The following is a 19,850-nucleotide window of genomic DNA, read 5'->3' as shown; positions in this document are numbered from 1 at the left end:
ATACATTTAATGAATAAATGAAATATCTATAATACTTTGGCAAGCACACTGTGATCTCGGAGCATTTTTCCTAGTTATTCCATTTGCCAGTTGGTCTGTCTTAATCTACTCCAAAATAGGTTTTTGTTTGTTAAGAGACCAAGTCTAACTGTACTCCCCAGGCAGGCCCCCAATTTCTGGCTCAAGCAGTCCTCCTACCTCAGCCTCTTGAGTAGCTGGGACTGTATACTTTACAGAGGCTTTTAAAATAAAAGTAAAATAATAAATAAAATAAATAATAAAACTCATTTATTTTGCTCATGAATCTGCAATTAGGCAGGACTCAGTTTGGAAGGATTATCTCTGCTCCATTCAGCATCAGTCAAAACAGCTCAATGGGGTCCTTGAGATCCCACATTCAAGATGGTTCATTCACATGGCTGGAATGGTGGCTAGGAGTTTGGTTCTCCTCCACATGGGCCTCTTTTCATGACTTCTTGGGCTTCCTTACAGAATGTGGCTAGGATCCAAGACTGAGTGTTCCAAGAGAACAAATTAGAAGTGTATGGCACAAAGTGACTTCACCATATTCTATTGGTCAAGACAGAAAGGCATACCCAAGAGAAGGGGAGACGGATTTTACCTTCTAATGGGGGAAGTAGAATGGCTCTCAAAGGGCATGAGGAATGGGATATAGTGTTGTAACTGTCTTTGAAAAAATACAGTCTGCTATGCTAATTAAATCAGTCACTGAGAAAATATAATTGTAGCCACAAATATATCAGTCTGTATGGAATCGTTATGTAACAGTTTGGGTTCGTATTAAACACTTATACTTAAAGCTGGGCATGGTGGCACACTTGCAGTCTCAGCTACTTGGGAGGCTGAGGCAGAAGGATCACTTTAACCTGAAGTTCAAGGCCAGCCTGGGCTACATAGCAAGAGTCCATATGAAAAAGAGAGAGAAAGGAAGGAAGGGAGGGAAAGAAAGAATGTTATACTTAGAGGGTCTCAGAGAAAAAAATCCAACCAGATGTGTTGCTGCACAGCCAGGCCTGTAATCCCAGAAACTTGGGAAGCTGAGGCAAGAGGATCCTAAGTTATAGGCCAGCCTGGGCAGCTTAGTGAGATCCTGTTTCAAAAAAAAAAAAAAGTGGTTGAAGGTGAGGCTTAATGGTAAATCTCTCCTGGATTCAATCCCCAGTAATAACCTCCCCCCTAAAAAAAAAAAAAAAAAAGGAAAGAAAGAGAGAAATCCAACTTTTCCCTGAACTTTACTTCTGGTACTCCTCTTGTGGTTTTTCTTCACCTTCTATAATCTCTTCTTCCAAAAGGAACTTCCAACCAAGACTGAATTCTTGTCTTTTTCTTTCCTATATTTCTTTCCAATATATTCTTTCCTATATATTGTTACACAAATATATTATAAAAAATTGAAAATAACAATAAAATATCAACAAGTGAATTCTTGCCTGGGTTGTTCTCCAACTCCTGAGCTCAAGGGATCCTCTGCCTCAGCCTCCTCAGCATATGGCTAAATATTCTAATTTTTAACTGACTTCTTTTTCAACTATCCCTTCTTCTGAGATAAACCTGGGCTAAAATTCTGGCCTTTGTGAATACTACTAGAGTAACTTTTGTGATTTACAATTACTTATCTATTTACAATTTACAATCTTTGTTAATTTTCCTATTAGTTTGATGTTTCCTTTCTCTGTAGATTTGTCAGTGTTCTTTGTGTATTAAGAGCACTAAGAGTGCCACCATGCCCTGTTTTCCCCTGGGTCGTTTCTCTCTTTTAATTAAGGTATTTTTGATAAATAGAAGTTCATATTTCATTAGTTGGCTCTTTCCTGTAGTGCCACTCTTCACCAGAAGGGGGAGTGCGGTCAGAAGACTGCCTGAGGTGAAGCCGTATTTCCAGAGGCAGAAGGAAAATAGGGAAATAAACAAATGACATGCTCTTCTCCATTCAGTGTACCTGAAGAAGGGTGCAGCTACTGGCCACTGGTCTGATAATTGGGAAGGGGAGGAGCATATAGATGTAGCTTTGGGAGAAGCTTGACAAAATTGCTCTATTTCCAATAATGCAGCGGGAGGAGCTAAGGAGAGAAGAGACAGAGGAAGCAGAGGAAGTGTGTGTGCCTTGGGGGGTGGGGGTGGGGGTTGCGTTGGGGGCATGCCTCAGGAAGAGAAGGTAATTAATGACAGAGTCTATAGGTTTCGGTGTGGCTTTACAATTCCAAGTGTTGGTATCTTTTTTTTTTTTTTAATATTTTGTTTTTTAGTTGTAGTTGGACACAATACCTTTATTTATTTATTTTTATGTGGTGCTGAGGATTGAACCCAGCACCCACACATGCTAGGCAAGCGCTCTACCTTTGAGCTACAACCTCAGCCTCCAGGTGTTGTTATCTTAAAACCAGGAAGTAAGCCCAGAATTTCTTTTGATTTCACACAGGTCACATTCAGGTATACATCTGAATTTGGCCAAAAAATGTAGAACACACTATATAGATACCACAGTGTTTTGTGTTTTTGTTTTTGAGATGAGGTCTCGCTATGTTGTTCAGACTGGTCTCAAGTTCTCAAACTTTGGGCTCAAGTGATCCTTCTACCTCAGCTTCCCAAGTAGCTGGCTACATGCCTGGCTTTTTTTTTTTTTAAGATTTTTTTTTTTTTTTTTTTAGTTGTTGATAGACCTTTATTTTATTTACTTATATGCGGTACTGAGAATCTAACCCAAGGCCTCACACATGCCAGGCAAGTGCTCTTCCGCTGAGCCACAGCCCCTAGCTGTTTTTTTGGTATATTATCTTTTATAATACACAGATGGATACTCTCCTTTGTGGAATTGACTATACGTCCCTCTCCTTCTCCCCCCCCACACTGTCTCTTAATTTTGGCCCCTTTCTTTAACTCTCCTGCCATTCAATTCTAGAGTGGCTTCGGGGTTGAAACTGACAAGCCAAGAAAGATTACAGATGTGGGTTTTACCACAGGGGAGAGTGTTTTAGTCTTCACAGTTTTCATTAGCACTCCAATCACTGAAATAGACAATTGATATATTTTTTTTTTTGAAAGAGAGAGAGAGAGAGAGAGAATTTTAGTGTTTATTTTTTAGTTTTTGGTGGACACAACATCTTTGTATGTGGTGCTGAGGATGGAACCCGGGTCCGCACGCATGCCAGGCGGGCGCGCTACCGCTTGAGCCACATCCCTAGCCTTAGACAATTGATATTTTCTATGTATATTATGTGCAGCTTCAAAACCAGTACTCTCACTCCACCTCCCCACCTAGAAAGCTGCCTATGTCCCTGTTGTGTCCTCCAAGCCATCACTGGTTGGTTATCTGCAATTACCCACATGTTTGGCCTCCTGGATTGATTGGTTATAGTCTTAACCTTCAGTTTTTGATGAGATGCAGTTGAGATCCTTTGAACTTTGCCCTCATACAACCAGTGTCACTGCAATGTTTACACTGGAATAACAGGTTCTGATCAGCATTAGTATGGACACAAATAGGTATAGTTTTAACTTCACTACCAAACTAGAATGTTTGCCTATGTGTACTTGTTTGGGTTACTTATCATTGAATTAATCATTAAAACATGGTGTCATGCTCACCGTAGGTGAAGTACAGGTCCAGACAAGAAAATTTCTAGATGCTGAACACAGAAGCATGTACCTCAGGTCCCAGTTAATCAGGAGACAGAGGCAGAGGCAGGAGGACCGCCAAGTTTGAGGCCAGCCTCAGCAATTTAATGAGGCCCTGTCTCAAAATAAAACTTTCCAAAAAGCATCAGGGATATAGCTCAGTGGTAGAATGCTTGTTTAGCATGTTCAAGTCCCTGGGTTCAATCCCCAGTACTGAAGAGACAGAGAAAAAAAAGAAAGAAAAAAACTTTGATAAATTTCCCCAGAGATAATTTATGTTACTTTCCTGCTGTATTCTCCTGTACCCTGCTTCTCATGGGTGAATTTTTAAAAAATATTTATTTATTTTTTTTAATTTTTAGGTGGACACAATATCTTTTACTTTTATGTGGTGCTGAGGATCAAACCCAGTGCCTCATGCATGCTAGGCGAGCATTCTACCACTGAGCCACAATCCCAGTTCCTCTGGGTGAATTTTAAGCTGAAACTGTCAATGCCTGAGCTTAAGAGTGAGTTGGTTCTAGGTTTCAGCATGGTCCCATTACTACTTCCCTGACCTCCAAATTCTTTTTTTTTTTTTGGTACCCGGAATTGAACTCAGGACACATAACTACTGAGTCACATCCCCAGACTTATTTGGTATTTTATTTAGAGACAGGGTCTCACTGAGTTGCTTAGTGTCTCACAGTTGCTGACACTGGCTTTTGAACTCCTTCCTACCTCAGGCCTCCGGAGCCACTGGAATTACAGGTGTGCACCACTGTACCCAGCCCTAATTCTTTACTATAAAATGACAATAATAATAGTTCCTATCTCCCAGAGTTACTATGAAGATTAAATAAATTCTCAATGTTTATTCTTATTAGTAGTACTGAGGAAATATATATAAGCTTAATTTCTACCTTGATATCTCATTATTTTGGCTCTTTCAGGTTTCTCTCTCAAAATGGATATGGGGAAAGTGCCAGGACCTGAACACAAAGGGAGTTTTTTTGTTTTTGTTTTTGTTTTTTTTAAACAAGGCCAGACATAAACAAGGCAGGCTAAGTGAGAATAAGGGATTATTCAGAACAACCACAATCAGAAGACTTTATAGCTACTAAATGCCTCCTTGGCTAAGGACTAATAGTTCATGATCAGATATCTAGTCATTTAAATAAAGATTGTATTCAAAAGTAAATGCAAAAGCTCCTAGGAGAGACAAGCATAATTCACACCTTGGAGTGAATAATTTTAAACTATCTTTGCTAAGAAAATAAATGAGGTGAGGAAGGAGAAAGCATGGGGGTATAGGCTTCTGAAAATGATAAAAAGAGAGAAAAATAGAAAATAGAGAAGAGGTGAGTCTTGAACACAATCTCGAAGAATTAAATTATGAAGCTATTAGGTGTTTAGTTATCCATATGCAAAATTTTGATATTATAGCAGATGGTGAGTTTGAACAATGTTAGACAAGTCAACATGGAGAATGAAAACTCCCATCTCTGGGTGTCTCCTTCAAAACCAGAGCAAGTGGTTAGGCTTGCCTTCCTGCCTCTCATTCTCACGTTGCTTAACCTCACTTTTGGAATTTGTTGTGGTTAATTTCTCTGGAAGTTTTTGTGTTGTTGGAGTCTGACAGCTAGAACTAAGGATCACTTTGAAAGAGTGTTGGTGACTCTCAGGCTTGTGGCTATAGCTTTGGGGTAATGTGGAATGATTTCATTGGGGACTTGGGGCCTAAGCACAGGAGATCTACTCGAGACCAAAGGAACTTCCTACAACAAACTTTTCAGGATCCCTTACTCAATGACTTACTAGTTATGTGACTAAGCAAATTACTTCACTTCTCTGAACCTGAGTTCCTCTATCTGTACAATTGTATTAATTTTCACTAAGTCACCTCTTGGGGTCGTTGGGGGTATAAAATTATTTAGTTCATTTGAAGTGCTTAGTCTTATACTTCGCAAATAGTAAATATCCAATAAAATATAGTTGTTTTGTAATTGCTTTTATGTGAAGTATAATGATGTTATAGTTTAGATATGATTTCAACATGCCCCCAGGGCTTTGTGTGTGGGAAACTTGGTCCTCAGTGGGGCAATGTTGGGAGGTGGTGGCACCTTTTAAGAAGCAGAGTCTAGCCAGGCTCAGTGGCACAACCTTGTAATACCAAAGACTCATGAGGCTGAGGCAGAAGGATCATAAGTCCAGCCTGGGTAATTTAGTGAGGTCTTAAGTAACTTAGTGAGAACATGTCTCAAAATAAAAAATAAACAGATTAGGATGTAGCTCAGTGGTAAAGTGCCTCTGGGTTCAATCCTCACTACCAATAAAAAACCAAAACAGAACAAAAAAACAGAAGCCCACCAAAAGCAGCCCCCTACACCTTTATTTATTTTTGGTGGTGCTAGGTATTAAACTCTCATGCATGCTAGGCAAGTATCTACCACTAAGCTATATATCCTCAGCCTCACACTTTTTAAAAAATTTGAGACAGAGTCTCACTAAGTTGCCCAGGCTGGCCATGAACTCATGATCCTTCTGCCTCAGTCTCCTGAGCAGCTGGAATTACAGGTGTGTACCACCACACCTGGCTTTAAAAGGTATATAGGTGTGTGTGTGTGTGTGTGTGTGTGTGTGTGTGGTTGGGATTGAACTTTTGAACTTTCAACTGTTTGAACTTTCAACCTACAGGACCTTGTGCACAGGAGGCAAGTACTCTATCAATTGAGCTATATCCCCAGCCCTAAAAGTATATATTTTTTTTAGCAGAGTACAATGTTAAGGGGGGCTTGGGTCATTGGGGATGCTGCCATCATAGTTCTCATGGGAACTCTCTTATTAAAAGAGAGTTATTTAAAAATAGAAAGACTAGGGAGGGGAGGGGGCATGGGGGCAGGAAAGACGGTGGAATGAGGCGGACATCATTACCCTAGGTACACATATGATTGCACAAATGGTGTGACTCTACATCGCGTACAACCAGAGAATTGAAATGTTGTGCTCTATTTGTGTACAATGAATTGACATGCATTCTACTGTCATGTCTAACTAAGTAGAACAAAGGAAAATGAAAGAAAAAAAGAGACTAGCTCCTTCCTGCCCTCTGGCTTCCAATCTCACCATGTGATCTATCCCACCATGATGCCATCAGTCATGACATGATATAATCAGCAAGTTCCTTGAAAAAGCCAGCATCATGCTGTTTGAACTTTCAACCTACAAAAACAAACTAAATAAAGTCTTTTTATTTTTCTTTTCTCTTTTCCCCTTCCTCTCCTCCTCCTCCTCTCCCCCTCCTCCTCCTCCTCCTCCTCTCCCCCTCCAGCCTCCCCTCCTCTTCCTCCTTCTCCTCCTTCTTCCTCTTCACTACTGGGGACTAAATCCAGGGGCACTCTATAAACAAGCTATAGCCCTAGCCCTTTTTACTTTTTGAGGCAGGGTCTTACTAAGTTGCCTAGGCTGGTCTTGAAATTGCAATCTTCCTGTCTTAGTCTCCCAGGTCACTGGAATTACAGGCAATCACAGCCTAAATTTTTTTTCTCTTTATTATCCAACCTCATCCAGGCATGCCTGTAATCCCAGTGACTGGGGGGGCTGAGGCTGGAAGTCTGTCTCAGCAACCTATGGAGAACTTGTCTCAAAAAAAGAGGGTAGCGTGCTGGGGATGTAGCTCAGTGGAAGAGTGCCCCTGGGTTCAACCTCCAGTAACAAAAAGAAAAAATTACATGGTTATGTGTATGTATGTGTGTGTGTGTGTATATATATATATATATATATATATATATATATATATATATATATATATATAGTTGTAGCAGTGGAAAACAAATGAATACAGATGGTCTTATGTATTAACAAGAATAAGCTCTAGTATCCAGTTATTTAATCAAATGCTAATGTAGTTGTTGCTATGAAGGTATTTTGTAGATGTGGTTAATGTGTTTAATCAGTTGACTTTAAGGAGATTACTTTAAAAAAAATTTTTTAGTTGTAGATTAATACATTACCTTTATTTATTTATTTATTTTTATGTGATACTGAGGATGGAACCAAGTGCCTTACATTGTGGGGCAAGTGTGTTACCACTTAGCTACAACCCCAGCCACAGGAGATTACTCTCGATAATGTGGGTGGGCCAATCTCATAGGTTGAAGCCTAAAGAGGGGAAACAAAACAAACAAACCATCACCACTAACAACAACAAAAACCAGTTTCCTGGAGAAGAAAAAATGCAGCATAACATCCTGCCTGAATTTCTAGCCAACCAGCCTACCTGAAGAACTTCAGACTTAAGCCAATCATCTATCTCCTCCTTGAGTTTTGTTATTAATTTGTTTTGTTTTGTTTTGTTTTGGATTTTCACAGCAGATTGAGCCCAGGGACACTTTACCACTGAGTTACATCCACTCCTTTTTATTTTGAGACACAAAATCTTGCTAAATTGCTGAAGTTATCCTTGAACTTGCCATCCTCCTGCCTCAGCCTCCTAAGTAGCTGGGATTACAGGTGTGTGTGCACCACTGTGTCTGGTCCTGGGTTTTTAGTCTGCCAGTGTGCCCTATGGACTCAGTCTAAGTCAATCCCCACAATCACAGGAGCCAATTCTTTAAAATAAAGGAATTGTGTGTGTGTGTGTGTGTGTGTGTTATGTGTATCTCTGACTGTCCTGTTGAATCTGTTCTTTAATAAATGGGGTGTATTTTGAACATAGGTCAACACAAGATGTTTAGAAAATCAAGTAAAGACAGTAGGTGGGAGAAAATGTAAGAGAGATTCTGATAAAAATAGGATATTCTCTTCTGTTTCAGTGGTGCATATACTTGTAGTCCCAGCTACTTGGGATGTTTAGAAAGGATCATTTGAGCTGAGGAATTTGAGACTAACCTGAGCTACATAGAGAGATCCGGCTCAAAAAGAAAAAAAAAAAGGCCTAGAGGACTGACTCTCACATCAAACTTAAGGGGAGGATGAATTAGGTAGATAGACTGATGACCATGAAGTTGAAAAACTAGAATGAAGAGGAAAATACTGAATAGATATTGGTTTTTTAAAAAAACACAACTCTGTATTGGCACAAATATGTGCCCATTTTTCATGAAATGATTTGTGGAAGCCTGTAGTTGTAGTCACAGAAAGAATATTGTTAATTTGACCAAAATCTGAATTTTGATCTTTTTTGTATCTCTGCCTAATCTGATGTCTGCATCCAGGAGGCTCAATGTATCTGGGGCAGAACACAGAATCATGACCGTGAACAACAAGTAGGTTCATGACAGCAGCAATCACATTATATTTCTCTAGTGAATTTATGATTTTACTCTCTGTTCTAGTTCAGCTGCTACAACAAAATACCTTCAGTTGGGTAGCTTATAAGTAACAGAAATTTATTTCTTGCTGTTTGGGAGGCTGGGAAGTCTATGATCAAGACACCAGCAGATTTAGTTTCTGGTGAAGGCCCTCTTTCTTGTTCATAGGGATTGCCATATTGCTGTGTCCTCACATGATGGAAGGGTAAGACAACATTTTGGGACCTCTTTCATAAGGGCACTGATACCATTCATGAAAGTTCTGTCCTCATAATAACCAGAGGATTCACCATCACATTGGTAAGTAAGGATTTTTAAAAATATAGTAGTAGCTTTTTTAATTGTTTATGTATCCACCTTTATCAGAGATCTTAATTTCTTTTCTTTCTCCCCACTTCCCCTCCCAGTGGACTCTATCTTGTCCAGGCTGGCTTTGGACTCCTGAGCTCAAGCAATTCTGCTACCTCAGCTTCTTGAGTAGCTGGGACTACATTGAACTCAGTAATTAGGTTTTCAGTATATGGATTTTGGAGAACACATCAGACCATAGTACCTGGACAACAATTTTGTACCTTCTCTTTGCCTCTCAGATTGGCAACATTTTTTTTTTTCTCTCTTTTGTTTTTCTTGGTACTGGGGATTGAACACAGGGATGCTTTACCACTGAGCTTCATCCTCAACCCAGTTTTTAAATTTTAATTCCTAATTTTGAGACAGGATCTCGATAAGTTGCTTAGGGCCTCACTCAATTGCTGAGGTTAGTCTTGAATTTGCAATCCTCCTATCTCATCCTCCCAATCTGCTGGGATTACAAGTGTACACCACTGCATCCTGGCGTCACTCAAAATTCTTGAAGTACTTTTTTCTCTTGTCTTTTCAGACACTACCCTCTCCTTATTTCCCTTCTACTTTTTAGGGTGCTGTTTCCCAAGTCCGTTTGTTTCTCTTCTCTTCAACTTGTAATTGTGCCCTACTGGAGACTCAGGTTTGAATCTCTTATCTTTTCTTTCTATACTCTTTCTTATGTATCTCAAATTTCACAGCTTTTAAGTGTACCAAGTGTATGATCCCATTTTATATAATAAATAAACTATGATAAACAATGTATATGCCAACTCAGAAATGAGATGGAAAGGAAAGACACTAAAACATCAACAGTGATTATCATTTGATGATAAGATTACAAGCAATTTTAATCTTTGTGCTTTTTTTTGGTAATCACACTTTATATAATTAATATGTAACATTTTATCAGATTAAAAAAAAAGAAGAAGGATGCTTGGCTGGAAGAGTGCAGAGAAACTTAGCTAATAAACTTTAAAACATTTCATTCCCACCCTAAGTACCAGAACACTTTGGAGATGAATGAAAAGCATGCAGAGTTGAAGCAATTCCTTAAGGATGACACAGAAAAAGACTTGGTCAACAAATGCGCCAACTGCCTGCATTATACAGAATGGAATCTATTTGTATTTCCCAGGCTCTGAGTAACTGACAATCAGGGATATACCCTAAAGTGGGTCTTTCTCTCTGTTTCTTGATCATCATGTAAGCTGCTTCCCTCTGCCACACTCTTCTGTCATGTTGTTCTGCCTCCCCTTGAGCCATGAGGAATGGAGCCTGCTATCTATGGATTGAAACCTCTGAAACCAAAATCCAAGATGTGGGAATAAAGGAGGTTGCATTCCTGGCTGCTCTGTGGCATGAAACCAAGAAAGCAGACAGTTTTCTCTGTCTGCTTTCTAGTTTCTCCACAAGAAGAACAGTGGGAGAGCCAAAGGCTTAAGGATCCCAGCTCTTGAATCCTTACTCTCTGGGATTTTCTTCAAAGTAGAATGAAATGTCACTGAATGTTTTTGTTCCTAAACTTGGAGGGTTTTTGTTTGTTTGTTTGTTTTGTTTTTTGGCCTGTAATATTTTCTAAAAAAAAAGTTGATGTAAAATGAAACTTTAGTAAAACCAATTGCTTTGAATTCAGATTATAACCCAGTCAATAAACATTGCCAATACCATTGCCATTACCTGAACCACACTTACCCTAGTCATCTGTCTCTCTCTCCAGGGGGAAGAAATGGTAATCTGAATGTTGTTATTCTTCATACATCCTATAATACTTTTGTTGGACATGTATATGTTCCTAAACAATACATAAATTAGTTCTTTTTAGAACTTCCTAAACTCCTAGGGTCAATTGATTCTCTTGCCTCAGCCTCCGGAGTAGCTGGCACTACAGGCCTGTGCCATCAGCCCAGCTCTTTAGTCTCACATCTTAAGGTAATTTCTGCAAATTGCTCCTGAAACTCAATATTATGTTTCTAAGATTCATCATGCTGTTGTGTGGAATATATAGTTCACTCATGTTCACTGTTACATAATATACTATCACTTTAACATATCATATGCATTCGGCTGTCAATAGATATTTGGATTGTGTTTATGTTTTTAAAAAAATTGCTGGGTCCTCAAGTCTTTAATCCCAGCATTAAGGAGACTGACATGGAAGGATTACTTGCTCTCAGGAGTTAAAAGCAAACAAACAAAAAACCAAAAAAAGAAAGAAAATGCAAATGATTGACTCTTTCTTGGCTACAAACAGATGGTGGTAATTCAGAAGGCTATTCCAACAAAATGTTATTAAGTGAATTATGTGGGGTTTGTCAGAATTATTGCTAGATATTAATCCTGATTTGAATTAGATGTTATTTGAAACTCACAAAGCTACAGGTTTGTTTGTTGTTGTTTTTTTTTTAGCTCTTTTGTATGTAAATATATCTAATTATCAAAAAAACTTTACAGAAGACAGCTGCTATTTAGGAGGTAAGCTTTTTTTCCCACTGGGAGTGGGTACCAGGGATTGAACTCAGGGCCACTCAACCACTAAGCTACATTCCCAGCCCTATTTTGTATTTTATTTAGAGACAGGTTGTCACTGAGTTGCTTAGCACCGTGCCATTGCTCAGACTGGCTTTGACCTTGTGATCCTCCCATCCCCGCCTTCCAAACTGCTGGGATTGCAGGCATGCTCCACCATGCCCAGCTAGGAGGTAAGCTTTCAAAAGCCTGATGCAATGTGTATATTACAGTTTTATACTATAGTTTTAGGTCTACATCAAGAGATTAAAGTCTTTGAAACTCACCTGCAATCCCAGTGACTTGGGAGTCTGAAGCAGGAGAATCACAAGTTCAAAGCCAGCCTGGGAAATTTAGTGAGATCCTGTTCTTGTCTCAAAAAATAGTAAACTCTGGGAATGTAGCTCAGTGGCAGAGCACTGCATAGTATGTGTAAGGGCCTGGGTTTGATCTCCAGTACAGAAAAAAAGAAATATTAAATACTGAAAAGGGTATTTAAGGTGAAGGCCCAGGAGTGTTAACCCAGAACTCATTCTGAATTATAAAGATAAAATGATTTTTTACCCCCCTCCAATTATTATAGAATTAATAATGTCAGGGCTTTCTGTGCAATAAACAACAACAACAACAAAAAACCCTAAAATTGAATATATTTTAGTTCTAATAATTTTATATTGATCTAATTCAAAGGAGGCAATTAAGGCCCAGCATAGTGCATGCTTGTAGTCCTGGCTACTCCCTCGAGCCCAGGAGCAACATAGCAAGACACTGTCTCAAAAAAGAAAAAAGAAAAAAGTATGAGAGAGGTAATTCAATCTATTATACCTGAATATACTATGTATTATTATAATTATGTGTTTAGACTCTCATTTTTCAATATAAGCTCCAGAAAATTAGGAATTATTTATTTTGCTGTTATAACTCAATACTTAGCCTTGCCTGACAGGAAACATTTGTTGAATGAATGAACAAATAAATAAATGAACATACAGATGCCATATTCTGCAATTCTCTAAATATTACAGGTTTCACCATTTAAAAAATAAAATGAAGCTTGTGTGGTGGGACTGAGTTAGTGTTAACCTGCCATGGAAGGATATGTAAATAAAAAATAACCCTTCACTGGTACAACTGCTAAGATTTTGGGGTCTTTTGTTAATGGTAGCATAACATGTCAAAAGCCCAATGATATCATATGTAGAATGCACATATATAGAATATAATCCAATAGATGAGATTCCAAAGAAAGTGAGGTCAATGAGTATTAACTAATAGTACCTACACTCTTCATTCCATAAGAGAAAGAATCACGAAGATCTGTCTCAGATATCACTTTCTCTGTGAAGATTTCTCTGACTGAGTAGCAGTCAGGACTCTTTATTGCAGATGATTCCCTATATTAGGAAATGGCAACTCCATTTTTCTAGTTGCCCAGGCTGCAAATCTCAGACTCATCTTTGATCTCTTGCTCTCTCTCTTTTTTAATCCAATAACCAATATGAAGACAAATAATGTTGACTGAAGATATATCTAAATTTGATCACTTCTCACCCCTTCACTGACCACACTAGTCCAGACAGTCTTCATCTTTCAACAACTACCAGCCGGCCTCTAGGGTTCTATTCTTGCCATTTGGAGTCAATTCACTGCACAGCAGCCAGTTGATTCTTTAAATCACAAAATAGGTCTGATATGTCACTCTGTTTATTCATTCCATTTAGAGTAAAGCCAAGGTCCTAAAAATGGCCCATAGAGACCTCTTTGTAATCTGATTCCATTTTCTCTTTGACTTCATATGCTACAATTTTTTATCTTACTCATTCCATTCTGACCATCCCGCTGTCTCCTTGAATGTACCAGGCACGTTCATGCTTCATAGACTTTGTATTTGTTCTTTCTGCCTGGAGTTGTCTTTCCCAGATATGGCTTCTCTCCCACCACTTTCTCTGTGAGGTATTCCCTGACTAAAAATAACCACGGCTGGGTTTGTGGCTCAGTGGTAGAGCACTTGCCTTATATATGTGAGGCCATGGGTTCTATCCTCAGCACCACATACAAATAAATAAATAAAATTAAAGATATTGTGTTCATATACAGCGAAAAAATAAAATAGCAATAACCCTTCTTCACGCTCCCTCTTCCCTTCCCTGTTTCAGTGTTCTGTATACAGTATACCAATTCATTTTTTGCTATTTATGTGTTCAACTTATTATTTTAACTAAGTCAAACTAAGATTCTCTCTTCATTTATTCTTACTTTCCAAGAGGCTCCAAATTCCTAGATATCCTTTTCCTTCTTTCTTTCTTTCCTTCCTTTGTTTTGGTGTAGGTGATTGACACATACTAGCAAGCACTCTACCACTTAGCTACATCCCCAACATCTTTTCTTTTTTTATTATGGAAAAATATACATAACATGAAGTTTGCCATCTTAACCATCTTTAGGTTCATAATTCATTAAGTATATTCAGAAGCTAGGAATGGTGGTGCATGCCTGTAATCCTAGCAACTTAGGATGCTAAGGCAGGAGATTCACAAATTTAAGGCTAGCCTTAGCAATTTTTTGAAACCTTGTCTCAAAATATAAATAAATAAATAAATAAATAGGACTGGGTATGTAGCTCAGTGATAGAGTGCCCCTGAGTTCAATCCCCAGTGTAGAACAAATAAAAAATATATTCATAATGCTATATAGCTGTCATCACTACCTAGTTCCAAAACCTTTTCATCTTCCTAACCAGAAACCCTGTACCCTTTAAATAATGACTCTTCATTCCCTTCTTCTGATCTAGTCATCTTTATTCTACTTTCTGTGTCTATGAGTTTGACTAATCTAGGTACCTCATATAAATGGAATCAGACAATATTTGTCCTTTTATATCTGACTTATTTCACATATCATGATGTTTTCAAGATTTATCCATATCATACCACGTATCAGACTTCATTCCTTTTAAGCCTGAATAATATTACATTGTATAATATTTCATTTATCCATTCACTTTTTGATAAACACTTGACTTGCTTTCCCTTTGGGCTATTGGAAATAGTGCTGAAATGAACACCAAGGTACAAGTATATGTTTATGCTCTTGTCTTGAATTCTTTTGAGTAACTTGGAGTGGAACTGCTGTACGATATGGTAATTTTTAATTTTTAAGGAGTTACCAAACTCTTTTCCAAAGTGGTTGCATTGGTTTACATTCTCACCAGTAATGCACAAATGTTTAAATTATCAAAATCTTCACCAATTTGTAATTTTCTGCTTTTTTCATAGTCACTATCCAGGTTGGTATAAAGTGAGATTTCATTTTGGTTTTGATTTACATTTTCTTTTTTTTAAAAAATATTTATTTTTCAATTGTAGTTGGACACAATACCTTTATTTTACTTATTTATTTTTATGTGGTGCTGAGGATCGAACCCAGGGCCTCGCACGTGCTAGGCGAGCGCTCTACTGCTGAGCCACAACCCCAGCCCCATTGATTTGCATTTTCTTAATGACTAATAATGTTGTCTATCATTGAGTATCCTTGTTGTGTAGCTCTGAAAAAATGTCTGTTCAAGTCCTTTGCCATTTTTTAAATTGAGTTGTTTGTTGTTGAGTTCTAAGAATTATTTATATGTTCTGGATATTATTCCTTTATCAAATATGTGATTTACAAAATATTTTCTCCAATTCTTGGGTTGCCTTTTCACTCTCTTGATAGTGTATTTTTATGCACAAAAGATTTTCATTTCAAATCCAATATATGTATTTTTCTTTTGTTTTCCTACTTTTTGGGTCTCCTATTTAAGAAATTATTGCCAATTTGAAATGGCATGAAAATTTCCCCATTTTTTTTTCTAATAATAGTTTTATAATTTTGGCTTTTAAGTATTTGATTCATTTTCAGTTAATTTTTGTATAATTTTTGATCTAACTTCATTCTTTCATATGTGGATATTTAGTTTTTTTACTACGTGTTTTCTTTTAGTATGTTTTTTTTTTAAGAGAGAGTGAGAGAGGGAGAGAGAGAGAGAGAGAGAGAGAGAGAATTTTAATATTTTATTTTTTAGTTATCGGTGGACACAATATCTTTGTTTGTATGTGGTGCTGAGGATCGAACCCAGGCTGCACACATGCCAGGCGAGCGTGCTACCGCTTGAGCCACATCCCCAGCCCCTATAGTATATGTTTTTTATTGTCTATTTTCTGTCACTAGAATTTGTGCTCCATCAAGGCAGAAATTATGTCTCTTTTTGTCACTATTATTGTGTTACTTATCTATTGCTCTTGCAATTTCTTGCTATTAGTGGCAGTAAATCACACTGAAATGTAATGCCTTTAATCAATAAGAAACATGCATTACTCTTATAGTTTCTAAGTGTCAAGAATTTGGCAGCAAGCAGTTTTCTGATTGAGTTTGGCTTGGGGTTTCTCATGAGATTCAGTCAGCTGTGGGCCAGTATTAAAGCAATTAAAGGCTTGACTAGGGCCAAAGATACACTTCCAGAGTGGCCTACTGCCATGACTGTGAAGCTGGCTCTGGATGTTGATGGGAGGCTTTTGTGTTTTTTTTTCTTTACACAGCAACTCACACATGGTGATTGGCTTCCCAAAGCATGCCATCTTAAATAGCAAAGTAAAAGCTACAATGACATAGTTTCAGATCCTTATACCCTATACCCTATCACTTTTGCCACCTTTTATTTATCACAAAAACAAGCTCTATTCAATGTGGGCGTCACTATACATGGGTATGAATAACTGGCAGCAAGGATTACTGGGGACAAAAAAAGGATCACTGGAGGCTAAATTAAAGGATGGCTACCATATTATCTAACCCCAGTGTTTAGAACAATGCCTAGAATAATATATTAAAAATATTACATGAGCCAGGTGTGGTGGCACACACCTGTAATTTCAGCAATTTGGGAGGCTGAGGCAGGAGGATTACAAGTTCAAGGCCAGCCTCAGCAACTTAGCAGAGGTCCTAAGCAACTCAGCAAGACCCTATTTCAAAATTAAAAAAATAAAATTCTTCATTATACATGCATATATAATGAGTTAATGAATCATTCAAAGATTATTGGGGGAGGTTATAGCATTAAAGAAAGAACAGAAATACAGGGGCTTAGGAAAGGCAAGGTAAACTGGAACCAAGGATTCTAATATCCTTAGGATGCTTTCCATTCCATTTTGTGTTTTATAGGCATGTTCTCTGAGTTCACATCCTTAGAGTTTAATAATGAGGGGGCAAAAGACTTTTATAACTGTGGTTTGAAAAACTATAGGGTAAGACTCCCAGGCCTACTCTGTTGAACCAATCAGTATGGTCAGGGAGTTAGGGTAAGGTAACTGGCTTAGTCTGAATCCGGCCAATATACCTTCTAATAGGGACAGACGAAGGGGAAATAGATAGATAAATACAGTAGTACAACTTCTCAGCCTATCAAGGTACCTCCTTCTGTGTGTTTCCACCATATTAGATTTCCATATTATTTATTTACATGTTTGTCTTCTATGCCAGACTATTCCTTCTTCAAGAGAGTATGAACATGGACACCACATTTTTGTAACTTCAAATGACACAGGCTTTGTAGTCAAGAGAGATTTACACTTGCAGTTTTTCTTTTCCTTTTACTACCAGTGTGGCTTTGGACCAGCCATAGCGCCCTAAACCTTTTTTAAAAAAAATACTTTTAGTTACAAATAGACTTAATACCTTTATTTTATTTGTTTATTTTTTAATGTGTTGCTGAGGCTCGAACCCAGTGTCTCACACGTACTAGGCAGGTGAGCTACCACTGAGCCACAACCCCAGCCTCACTCTCTTGCTTTTAAATGAGTTTAATAATGATAGCTGCATGAGAAAGCATATAACATTATTAATGATGTTGTAGAAGCTGAAAATATTAGTTAATCCCCTTTCTCATAGGAAAGTGCTTACATAGTTGAATACCCTCAATAACTCTGTGAGTGAATAAATGAAGCATTCTTAATGACTTGCTTGAGGTTCACTTGTAAATAATGATTACAATAGGGTTAGGGTGAAGATTAAGTGAGATGATAGATGAATAGTCCTTCCACAGTGCCCAGACCATGGTAAGGAGTTTAAAGACATAAACTACCATTAGAGAGGTAGTCCTTTAAAATCAGTATATCAAATCTCGTTTTTTAAAATTTAATTGATTTTATTTTTTAAAATACATGACTGCGGAATGCATTACAATTCTCATTACATGTATAGAGCACAATTTTTCATATCTTTGTATATAAAATATGAATGGAGGAAGTAGCTTCTATTTAGGTACCCCTTACAAGGTATGTAATTTGCTTCTATGTTAAACTTTCAATTAATGGCCCCTGATATAATATGACCACAATATCCTTTCATAGAACATGATAGCCTGCAGAATTCCAAAACCTCAGATGAAGAGTAAAAAAATAGCCAGAAAGGACAGTTCAAGAAAAATAATATTTTTTTCCCCTATGGTCAAGTTTCAAGAATTGAAACTATCTAATTATAGAACGTTCTAGTCAATGCCTTAGAATCAATACCCTAAATACAGTAACAGTTATAAGGTCATTCTGAGACACATCAAGTCATGGAAGGAAGGAGGGAAAGAAGGTAGGGAAAGGGAAGGAGGGAGAGAAAAAGGAAAGAAGAAAGAAAACCAAAATCAGTTAGCAACCTCATAAGACTTCAAAAAGCTTTGGTTTCAGTATTCCTAGTCCTCCACATTCCCAGCTTCCCTTAAAGTCTTAAAGTTACTACCTAATGAATGTGCAGGATGGAACTGAAAGGGTGTTAAATGGGTGGATCCCAGTGGCAATGTCATTGTAAACACTCCCTATGAGTCAGCTATAAATTCAATTCAAATCCCCAGTCTTCTTGTCTTCTCTGCTTATCATGGTTACCACCAAAATGACTGCTGCTTTTAGAAACCCTAATGGGAAACAGGTAAATATCTAAAATGATGTTTGATTTCATATTAAAATTTGTAAAAATGCAGATGCTGCAACAGGAAATATTTTATAACTGTATTAAGATTGTATACTTTGCTTAATCTTTAAAACAAGAACAGCTTGTGAATATTTCTTCAGTTTTATTTTAAGAATGTTATCTCATTGTGTTACAGCCATTCCAGTGATGAACAAGAATTTATGGAGTGTTAGGTTTAATTCCACACCTGCAAGAAAGGTATTTTAGTAATTGGCTTTTTAAAATTCAGCACTGTTTTTCCCCTTTCTGTAACTGGCTGCTGACTACTGGTTACCTTTTATTTTATTTTATGTACATTCACAGATGAGGCCTGGTTTGTAAGGACTTCAAATTTCTCATGTGGAGAAAAAGAGTAGCCAAGGATAATGACTAACTAGTCATTTGCATTTACAAATTTGGGTTGTTGGCAATGTTGAAGGTTGTGTTTCAGTGATGATTTCAGCAATGTAGCTTCCTTGGTGTGCTTAGGAGCACAGTTCATAATAAAAGTTAAATTAATTTTACTGTGAAGCAATACTTGCCTAATGTTGTCTCTTCTTTTTTTATGTGTGTGTGGAAGCTGGGGCATCGTACTAATTCACATTAGCTCCAGTTTACACCTGGCTTTACCATTGCTTGGCCATTTTGCATGAAATGAAAACACATGTCTATCATTGGGAACTCTGATCCTTAATTAGCTGATGAAGAAACTAAAGTTACAGAGATTCAAAGCCAGACAACTAGCAGGTAGCAGAGTAAGGATTTTTCTAATTTGGTCTTTTTTATTTATCTCTTTTTAAAAATTTTTGTACATTGGTGTTTTGTGGCCTTGGAAAGTAACAATTATAATAGTTACTACTTGTTGAATGCTTATGTACTTTGCATAGATGCTCCATTTAATTATCACTTCATTGCTTAAGTAGATATTATTTTCTCTAGTTTATGAATGAGAAGATAGGGGCTCAAAGGGGTTAAACACACTTTCGGCAAGTACCCTTGAAATTTTAGAGTACAATCTAGTGATCTACAATTGGAATGTTTAAGTGGAATTGCTAATTCTGGTTGCACTGATTTTTATCTTGTTTTAAAACATGTATTTCACAAAGA

Source organism: Marmota flaviventris, chromosome 10 (genome assembly GCF_047511675.1).
Source record: "Marmota flaviventris isolate mMarFla1 chromosome 10, mMarFla1.hap1, whole genome shotgun sequence".
In the NCBI taxonomy this organism is placed as follows: Eukaryota; Metazoa; Chordata; class Mammalia; order Rodentia; family Sciuridae; genus Marmota; species Marmota flaviventris.
Note: the sequence above shows the minus strand (reverse complement) of the source record.